A 10196-nucleotide genomic window follows, 5' to 3' on the forward strand; every position below is an offset into this window, starting at 1 on the left:
GGCCGTCCCTTCTGGGGGCTACTTTTCACTTTCTTTTCTTTCTCTCTTTTTCTCTCTCTCCAGTAAGCATATGCACCCTATAGAAAATTAAATAATAATAATGATAATAATAATTATTATTCATTCCTTATTCCCCCCCACCCCGCCCCTGGGGACCATCATTCTACTTGCTGTTTCTATGAATTTGACTCCTCTAGGAACCTCGTATTGATTCCTATGGTTTTGAAATCAAGAAATGTGAGTTCTCCAACTAAGTACTTTTAAGATTTGTTTGGCTATTCTGGATCTCTTCCATTACCATATGCATTTTAGTATTTACTTGTCCATTTTTGCAAAAAGGCAGCTAGATCTTGGTAGGCATTGCATTGAATCTATAGATTGATTGGAGAGTATTGCTGACTTAACATTATTAAGTCTTCTAATCCATGAACATAAAATATCTTTTTATTTACATAGGTTGTCTTTTTTTTTTTTTTTTTTTTTTAAAAGAGGAATTTTTTTAAAAAGGGGCCACTCCCTTTTTTTACCTAAATGACCTGCCTTTGCCCCAGTCATATGCTGTCGTATTGCCCACGCTTGTTTTTAGAGTAAATTATATTGCTGGAACAACAGATGTCATAATGGTTATGTTGCTGAACTCCTATGTAGTTGACCACTGTTCAAGTCCCGGACCTGGTGGCTTAAAACTCACTCTGGATGTGTGTATGTGCCCAAAATTCTGAGAGAAGAATGGAGGAGGAGGGATTGTGGTGTGGTCATCGCCCCTGGGGCATGATTTCTTGTGTTCTGTCTCTCTGTCTCTCTAGTGAGCGCACGTGCCCTATAGCGAAAATCTCTCTAAGAAAAAAACAATTTTTTTAAGAGTAAATTTTACTACCGATTTTAATGTGTGCAATTTGATGGTGTTAGTGCACTCACCATATTCTGTAAACATGACTACTGTCTAGTTTGGGACATTTCCACCCCCCACTAAGAGCACCCCCATGCCTATGAGTAGTCGCTCCCAGTCCCCCCATACCCAGTCATCCCTGACAGCCACTGATTCTCTCTATAGAGAATGAAGTTCCATGTGAATGGAATCAGACAATACGTGCTCTTCCGTGTCTGGTTTCTTTCACTTGTGCGTCATGATTTTCTAATAACCCAGTATTACTACAATCCATCTCTAGAACTCTTTTTATCTTGCAAAACTGAAACCCATTAAATAATAATTCTTGGGCCATTTAGGTGTCCTGGTGGTTAAGACAGCTAGATTCCACATGGCCAACTATATGGTTTGAATCTCAGACCTGGCAACTTGAAAATCATGCTGGGTGCATGTGCATGCATGCCCAAAATCCTGAGAAAAGAATGGGAAAATAGAGTATTGTGGAAGGCCGTCCCTTCTGGGGGCTACTTTTCACTTTCTTTTCTTTCTCTCTTTTTCTCTCTCTCCAGTAAGCATATGCACCCTATAGAAAATTAAATAATAATAATGATAATAATAATTATTATTCATTCCTTATTCCCCCCCACCCCGCCCCTGGGGACCATCATTCTACTTGCTGTTTCTATGAATTTGACTCCTCTAGGAACCTCGTATTGATTCCTATGGTTTTGAAATCAAGAAATGTGAGTTCTCCAACTAAGTACTTTTAAGATTTGTTTGGCTATTCTGGATCTCTTCCATTACCATATGCATTTTAGTATTTACTTGTCCATTTTTGCAAAAAGGCAGCTAGATCTTGGTAGGCATTGCATTGAATCTATAGATTGATTGGAGAGTATTGCTGACTTAACATTATTAAGTCTTCTAATCCATGAACATAAAATATCTTTTTATTTACATAGGTTGTCTTTTTTTTTTTTTTTTTTTTAAAGAGAGAGATTTTTGCAATAGGGCACATGCACTTGCCAGAGTGACAGAGACAGAGAGACAGAAAGCAAGACATCACCCACCAAGGGGTTTGACCACACCCTAATTCCTTCTCCTCCATTCTCCTCTTGGGATTTTGGGCATGCATGCACAGGTGCCCAGCATAAGTTTTAAGCTGCTGGGTCCGGGACTAGAACCATGGTCAACTACATAGGAGTCCAGTGACGTAACCATTACATCATCTGCTGGTCCCATAGGTAGGTTGTCTTTCATTTCCTTTCACATTGTTTTGTGGCTTCAGTGCACAATGTTACATCTTTGGTTAAATTTAGTCCTAAGGATTTGATTCTTTTTTGATGGTATTGAAAATGAAATTGTTCCTGAATGAAATGTTCAGGTTAGGTTATGGGCCACTAAGGACAGAGTCCGTGGGCACAGCCACCCAGTTGTGAAGCAGACCCGGTTTCCTTCTCCCCAGACACGGTGGGGAGGCCCTGAGCCTGCATCACTGGAATGCGAATGGAAGTCCTATGACCCTCTAGATTGGCCTGTAAACTTCCTGGCGTGCTGTTCCATGACATCTTTCCCCACCTTCTGGCTAGAGGTTAAAACCCAGAATGACAGAGGAAGCCATTGTAGAAGACAGCAGTTCCCATCAGCCTGAGCTTCTGAATAACCTGCAGAAGACAGCAGACCCTTCCCCCAGCAGACAGGGATAGCTATGAGGGCCTGGTAAAGGCATGAGAAATATTTAGGATCTGGACCCTGACTAGACTATGGCTCCTGGAGGCGGGGACCTGGCACATAATAGGTGCTCAGTAAATGTCAGTCCTATTGCATCATCTGCAGAGCTCTGGCCTCTCTGGCTTAGCTCTCTCAGTGTAGAGGAGAGAACTCTGCCATTGTGCAGGTCCTGTAGAAATGAGATGACCGTGATCAGTAGGAATTGTTACATCAGTATGCCATTGCTACTGGAGTCTTGTCCTTTGGCTTTGTTTAAGCATTAACTTCCTTCCCTAGAGCATTCATGGAAATGATCTTCTCAAAGGTAGAATTAAGGATGAAGAGCCTACACTCTAATTCAGCTTTGGTTAAAATGAAAAGAAACTATGTCATAATTTAATTGGATAAACCCGGGAAAGAAGAATTTGATTATAATGAGCTCTTTACAATTCCATAGCGCCTTGCTGGTAAGGAGGGGACATTAGACATTCCACAGCCACAGGAGCCCAGAAGGAGCGAGATTATCCTGAGAGTGGAGAGGAAAAGGTTGGCTTAAATTTAATTTTACAGAAGCCCCTTTGCCCGTGTTTTCTGAGCTGAAACAAAAACTCCCAGCTCTTTCTGGATTTCCATGAGTTGTTAAATGTACAGTTTCTTCTAAATCTCTCCACAGTGTCACCGTCACTGTCAAACCACGCACATCATCATTCACCAAGCCGTTAGTTGTCCTATTTGCACAGTAAGCTACTGGAGCTTTCCCTAGCAGGCGTGGCTGTTCCGGGCATTGCGAACAGCCCCACGGGCCGAGTCATGGTGTAAGCCCTTCGGTCACCTTGGACCCCTGCCTCTAGTTTTCCCCTTTTTGAGCTGTAGGTAATATAAAGTAATGCCTCTTAGCATATTCAAGGCCAGACACAATGCCTACCTATTTTCCTCAACTTCTGGACACTCTGAGGTGTTTGTTTTTAAATGTTTGTTGTTGTGGTTGTTGTTCGTTTACTTTTAATTTTGCTATGGGGCATATGTGGTAAACAGAGAGAAAGAGAAAGAAAGTGAGAATTCACACCTCAAGGGGATGGCCACTCTAATCTTTTCTCTTCTGTTACCCATTTTCTCAGGGTTTAGGGGAATATACTCACAGGCACTTGGCATATTTTTCAACCCAGCCACTGGGTCTGGGACATGAAACCACACAGTTGGCGCCGTGGGATCCAGCCACCTTAACCACCATGCCATTGGCTGGCCCCTTGAGGGGTTCTTCATATGCTAGAAGTGATGAGAATGAAGCAGATGGTTGGGGGTGAATCAACAGAACAACCCAGGACCTGCAGTGGCCAGAGGCAATGAGGTAGAGCCTGCAAGGAGCTCCAGGGTGTTCGCCACACGGAGAGGATGCTTCTCTGGCTTTCTTTCAGACAGCAGCCAGCCAGAGCTGAGTCGGCTCAGCTTTTCTGTCTCCTTGCTTACTAGCAGGACAACTGGGAATGGGCCCAAGGACAGGGGCCTTTCTCAGTCGGTGCACTCACTCCTCAGTTCATCCTTTCACCCACTCAACAGTATTTGCTGAATGTCTGGCACGGGGGAGACCCTGGTTTAGATATTTGGGAAGTAGCAAGTATAACAGACGGGAGCCTTTTTCCTACAGGTGCTTCTTTTGAAAGGGCTGGGAAGGGAAGCAGAAAGTAACCCAAAATTGCAGTGCCATATCATGTACGAGGTGGTGAAAAGCGTTATAAAAATAAACAAAGTGGGTGAGGGCCAGAGGCTGAGGGTGCTTTTAGACAGGGGAGGCTGCCTGTCTGGTAGGAAGGACGCGAGAGGGTAGGCCCTGGGGTTATCTGGAGGAAGACCAGCCTACGCGGGGACACAGCAGTGCGAGGGCACTGAGCCTGCCATGGCGTGTCTGCCGTATTGAAAGGACAGCAAGGAGGGCCAGCAGGTGGCCTTGTGGTTAAGGTGCTGGATTCCCACATGGCCGACTACAGTTTGATTCCTGGATCCAGTGGCATGAAAATACAACAAATAAATAGATATGTGAATAAATAAATATTTAAAATAAAAAAGAGAAAGAACAGCGAAGAGGCAGATATGCTGGAGTGGAGCAAGTGAGATAAAGCCAACTGAGTTGATACGAGGCTGGGCCATCCCCTCACCTCCTTCAGGACGTCTTGAATTGAGGCTGGCCACGTGGGAGTCCAGCGCCTTAACCACCACGCCACCTGCAGGCTCCAAGAGCCACCTTCTTAGCAGAAAGATTCACCAGCAGAGCAGCCATAGTTGTCAGGAAGAGCCAGGTCATGCTGAGGTGACAGACTACCCAGAACTCCCAGGGGCTTGACAGAGTGAAGGTGTACTCCTCATCTGTGTATTATACTGGCGCTCTCCTGCGAGAGGTGACACTCGAGGCTCCAGACTTCTTCCTTCTTGGGACGACATTTGAAACGTGACTACGAAGGTCTCCTGGAAAGGAGAAGAGAAGGCAAAGGATCATGCAAGATAATATTTTTTTTGGAGGGGGGGTTTTTTGCTATAGGGTACGTGTGTGCTCACCAGAGAGTCAGAGAGAGAGAGAGAGACAGAGAGACAGAAAGTGAGAAATCACCCTCCAAGGGGAAGGCCACACTAATCTCTTCTCCTCCATTCTCCTCTCGGGATTTTGGGCATGCCTGCACATGTGCCTGGCGGGAGTTTTAAGATACTGGCTCCAGGACTCACACCGTGGTCGACCACGTGGGAGTCCAGCGACGTAACTATTACACCATCTGCTGGTCCCAAGGCAAGATGGCTTGTAAGGACCAGAGCTGTAAGTAGGTTCTACCTCTCTGCCATATTCCAGTGGCCGTAACCCGGTCCTATGGTCTGCAGCTTAACTGCATGGGAGGCTGGGAAATGTAGACCGGGTGTGTCTGGGAGAAAGAACCAAGGTGCCTGCCCAGTGCCACCGTATCTCCCACATCTCATGTCCGGAGAGGAGAGTCCAGCAAAGTTGGGTGTCTTTTGAAGGGAATAGGGCAGGGTTTTTGCAGTTGGTATCTTGGACGTATCTTTGCCGAGGTCACAGACAATCGATTCCCTTTCCACTGCTGAGACTGTGATGAAGTTCACCAATAAAGTGGGTGGCTGTTCCCATTCTGTGGGCCCGTAGGTCCCAACAGGGGCCAAGGAGATGGCATAGTTATGGTGAGTCTTAGAACTCCCACTCGGACTTGGCACTGCCGAAGGGGGGAGAGTGGAGATGCTATCGGGACTAACAGGAAACATGTTTGTTTGAAATCCACACTGTTCCTATCATAGATATTTTCAATTAACATAAGTAGGGGACTCTAATCTCTCTTAGGTGAGGATTTGTGAAACAATTTATGTATGTAAAAGGTGTTCGTAATGAAAAAACATCTGGAGCCAAAGAGTTAGTTTACTTCCACCCATGCGGAGAGCCTTTTGTATGCCAAACACCATGCTGGACAATAGAGAAAACTGGGCCGGTCGGTGTCCTGGTGGGTAAGGTGGCTGGATTCTACGTGGCTGGCTGCACAGTTTGAGTCTTGGACCCAGTGGCTTAAAAACACACGCCAGGCACATATGCATATGTATCGACAATCCCGAGATTGGAGGAGAGGGAATTTTGGTGTGGCCATCCTCCTTAGGAGGTACTTTCTCATTTTTTCTCTCTCTCTCTCTGCCATCTCCGGCAAGCATGCACACTTTTTTTAGAGATTTTTTTGCTATAGGGCGCATGCGTTCGCCAGATAGACAGAGACAGAGAGACAGAAAGCGAGAAATCACCCCCAGGGGGGATGGTCACACCACAATCCCTTCTCCTCCATTCTCCTCTCGGGATCTTGGGCACGCACGCACACGCGCCCGGAGTGAGTTTTAAGCCACCGGGTCCGAGACGCGAACCACGGTCGACTACATGGGAGTCCAGCGACATAGCCATTATGCTAACTGCTGGACACTAGATCCTTGTGAGACATGATTTGCAAGTCTTTCTTCCAATCTGTGCGCTCCTTTTTTACTCTTTTCATAGAGTCCCTTGATGCACAAAATGTTTTATTCTGATGTACTTCAGTTTATCTCTTTTGTTGTTGCTGTTGTTTTGCCTATCCTTCATCATTCTGCATCTAAGTTCTTGCCTATTGCTGCTTCCTTTATCTATTGGCTAGGCTAACTCTTATTTACCCTCAAGTCTAAATTTAAATGTCACCTCCTCCAGGAAGTCTTCCCAAAGAGCCCCAGATTGACATACGTATCCTTCCTCCTATGTTCCCCTGAATGAAGAGCTTCCCTCAATCAGTGTACTTATCCAACTGTGGTGTACATTTTTACCCAACTGTTTACACACATGTCCCCCCACCATTATACACTTACTCCACTAGACTATATTATATATATCATTTAGCAGCTTGCTTTCTCACTTTCCTTCTCTCTCTTTGTCTCTCTGGTCAACTTCAACAAAATAGAATTAAAATAAAGATAATAAAAACGAATAAAATTAAAAGGAAAAAAAAAAAGGTGAAAGTAACCCGAGTACCCACAGAGAGATGAATAAATAAACCAAGTAGGGATATATTCATACAGTAGAATAGTATTCGGTCTCATGTGCTGTAACACCAGTGAACCTTGAAGACATTATCTTAAGTGAAATAAGGCAGATGCAAAAGGCCAGATACAGTGTGGTCTACTTATGTGGGGCACCTAGAGGAGTCGAGTCATAGAGACGGAGAGTAGACTGGGCACTGCAGATGCTGGGAGGAGGGAGGCCGGGAAGTTGCCGTTTAATAGGGACCGAATTTGTGTTTGGGAAGATGGGAAAATTCTGGAGATGGATGGTGGTGATGCATGAGCAAGTGTGAATGTACCAAATCATACACTTAAAAGCAGTTAAAACAGAAAGTTTAAAAAATGTCCTAAAAGGTACATATGCTTACCTGAGAGAGATGGGGAGAGAGAAAGAGTGAGAGAGGGAAAGTGAGAAAGCACCCCTCCCCTCCATGGGGGCCAGTCATGGCTCAATCCCTTCTCCATTTTTTTTTTTCTCCTTTTGGGATTCTGGGCATGCACACACATGCACTCAGCTTGCTTTTCTTTTACTTTTCAAGATTTTTTGCCGTGGGGCATGTGCACCCACCGGAGAGAGGCAGAAAGAGGGAAAATGAGAAATCACCCCCAGGGATGACAGCCACACAGCAATTCCTTCTCTATTCTCCTCCTGCAATTTGGGATACTCATGCACATGCACCCAGTGTGAGATTCAAGCCACCAGATCTGGGGCTCTAACTGTGATCAGCCATGGGGGATTTCAGCGCCTTCACTACCATGCTGCCTGCTGGCCCCGCTTGGCCTGTCTTCCAAGCAGCCAGGTCTGGGACTCAAACTATGCCGTCAGCTACGTGGAATCTAGCCACCTCAACCACCAAGCCACTGGCCGTTCCCCAATGGCAAGTTTTATATTATGTGTATTTTACCGCACACACACACACACCCACACACACACACACACGGGCGAGAGGCCCTATGCTTTACTCTGAAGCTGGGAGTGTGTTGGGCTGCAGAGGGGTGTCACCTCTTTGGCTTGGGGGCTATGGCGTAATCCCACGCTGAAGGCTCAGGGATGCTTGTCTGGCCTGCAGTCTCAAAGGCATTTCTGAGATGCCTTGCTCAGGAGGGCACTGCTTCCTGCCACAGTGACACGGGGATGGCCCAGGGAGCCCATCCCGGCCAGCTGACCTCTCCGGCTGGCTCCCCTCTGTCCGGTGCCAGGCGTCATCTGGAACCTTTAAAAAGTTCATTTAACATGAAGGTGGAGGCCGTGGCATTCAGGGTCTGCCCCTTAATGGGAAGCCAAACTGCCCTTTAAAAAAGGAATTAATTCAAAATAGGTCCTTAGGATCACAAATTATTAACAGACATGTTCCAAAATTGTCTTAAAAAAAAACCCCTACCACTTCAAGGGTTTTGAAAATCTCTCAGTTGTAAATGGACGAATTGTTCGGGATGAAAGGAGGGCAGAAGCTCTGACTAAGGTTCCAACTTCAAATGCGAATTGGCTTTTTTTTTTTTTTAAAAAACAAACTAGAAGAGGTGTCTATTGAAGGAATTTTTGTTTCATTTTCCTTTCTGTCTTTCTGGCTTCAGAGTGGGGTGGCGAGAGGTTAAACCCAGTGAGAGAGGCTGCCCTCCTGACTCTTCAGCCAGTTGGAAACAGAAAGGGACCTGGCATCTCCGACCTGGAGAAGCCACTGGTCTTGCCTGAGTTCTAGTCCAGGACAGGATTACTACGGGGTGCTAGGCCAGAGGACAGCTGGGCTTAGTAAGGCCCAGCGTCACCAGCCACCGAGGGCCAGTCCTTACTGCTTTATTTGCCTCCAAGTGAATTATCTGCTGACGCGTGTGTTTCCTGACAAGAGATACTGGTGGGTACCTAAGGGACATGGGGCTCCCCTTGAATTGGAATGTTCTGAATTCCAATCCTAGAGGCTCCCAGGAGGAGGCGTTCCTTTGCTCCGAAACTTGCACTGTGGAGGCCCACGCATGCCTGAGGCTGGCTGTCTAGGAGAGGTTGTTCTTACTCCCCTGCTCCCCCAGAATACCCTCGTCACCCTTAGCCATTTTCTCTAAAACTTGCAGATGATATTTCAACTTCAGAGGGGACGGTGGAGTGGGGGCGCTTGTTTGAATCTGTGACCCTTAGGTCTTGGAGTTGTACCAATCAGCTCTCCTCTCAGCCTGGCCACTGCCTCTATCCCCCAGCCCTTCAAAGTCTGGCTGGGTGCCACACAGCAGTTTCCATCCCCTAATCTGACAGTGACAATTTGCTGGGGCCTTCTCTTTCTCTGTTCCCCTCCATGCTGGGGCCTTCTCAATTTTAAGGCTGATAGGGTCTTGTCACAAAGTCTGGCTGGAATAGGCTGAAGGGAGACAGAAACTGATAAATTTCTTTTTGATCTTGGATGTGCAAAGCCGCTCAGAAAAAAATACATGGCAGCAGCAGCCTGCTGGGGTCGGTCAAAGCTGGGGAGCCAGAAAAGGGCCCTTTTTGGAATTCTGGGTTCCTGGATTCCCCAGCACATTACATATCAAAAGGAGGGGGGCTTGGCTGCGGAGGGATCCCTGCTCAGAACAAGGCAAGGAACCTAATTAGGTGAAAATCATTTAAATGGTTTTCAAGGCATCGCTTGATTTAAAGCATTTATCACCACCTAACGCATAATTAACAGCAGGACAAACGATTGAACAAAGGCTCCCTTCTACTCAAAGGGATTATGTTAATTTTCATTAATCTTATATATTACCATCTCTCTCCAACTGAATGTTATCTTAAAGGCCCAAATGCCTCCTTTGATCTTGGGGAAAAGAAAAAAAAGAGAGAGAGAGACAGAGAAAGAAGAGAAGATTGTAACCTGTGTTTGTTTGGAAATGACGTTTTAACAACAGGCTCCAAATCCAGGATCAGAAGTTTTTGGTATTCAGGAGTTAATCCAGCCACAAAAGGAAGGGAATTCTGTCGGAAGGAGCGAGATGCTGCCTTGCTGAGTACTGAGTCAATTTGGTTGACTGAGGGTTCAGCTTCCGGTTTGTTAAGGTTCTAGGGAAAGCCTGGGATTCTGCCATCCGTGCC

Source organism: Tupaia chinensis, unplaced genomic scaffold (assembly GCF_000334495.1).
Source record: "Tupaia chinensis unplaced genomic scaffold, TupChi_1.0 Scaffold141490_1, whole genome shotgun sequence".
NCBI classification, from domain to species: domain Eukaryota; kingdom Metazoa; phylum Chordata; class Mammalia; order Scandentia; family Tupaiidae; genus Tupaia; species Tupaia belangeri.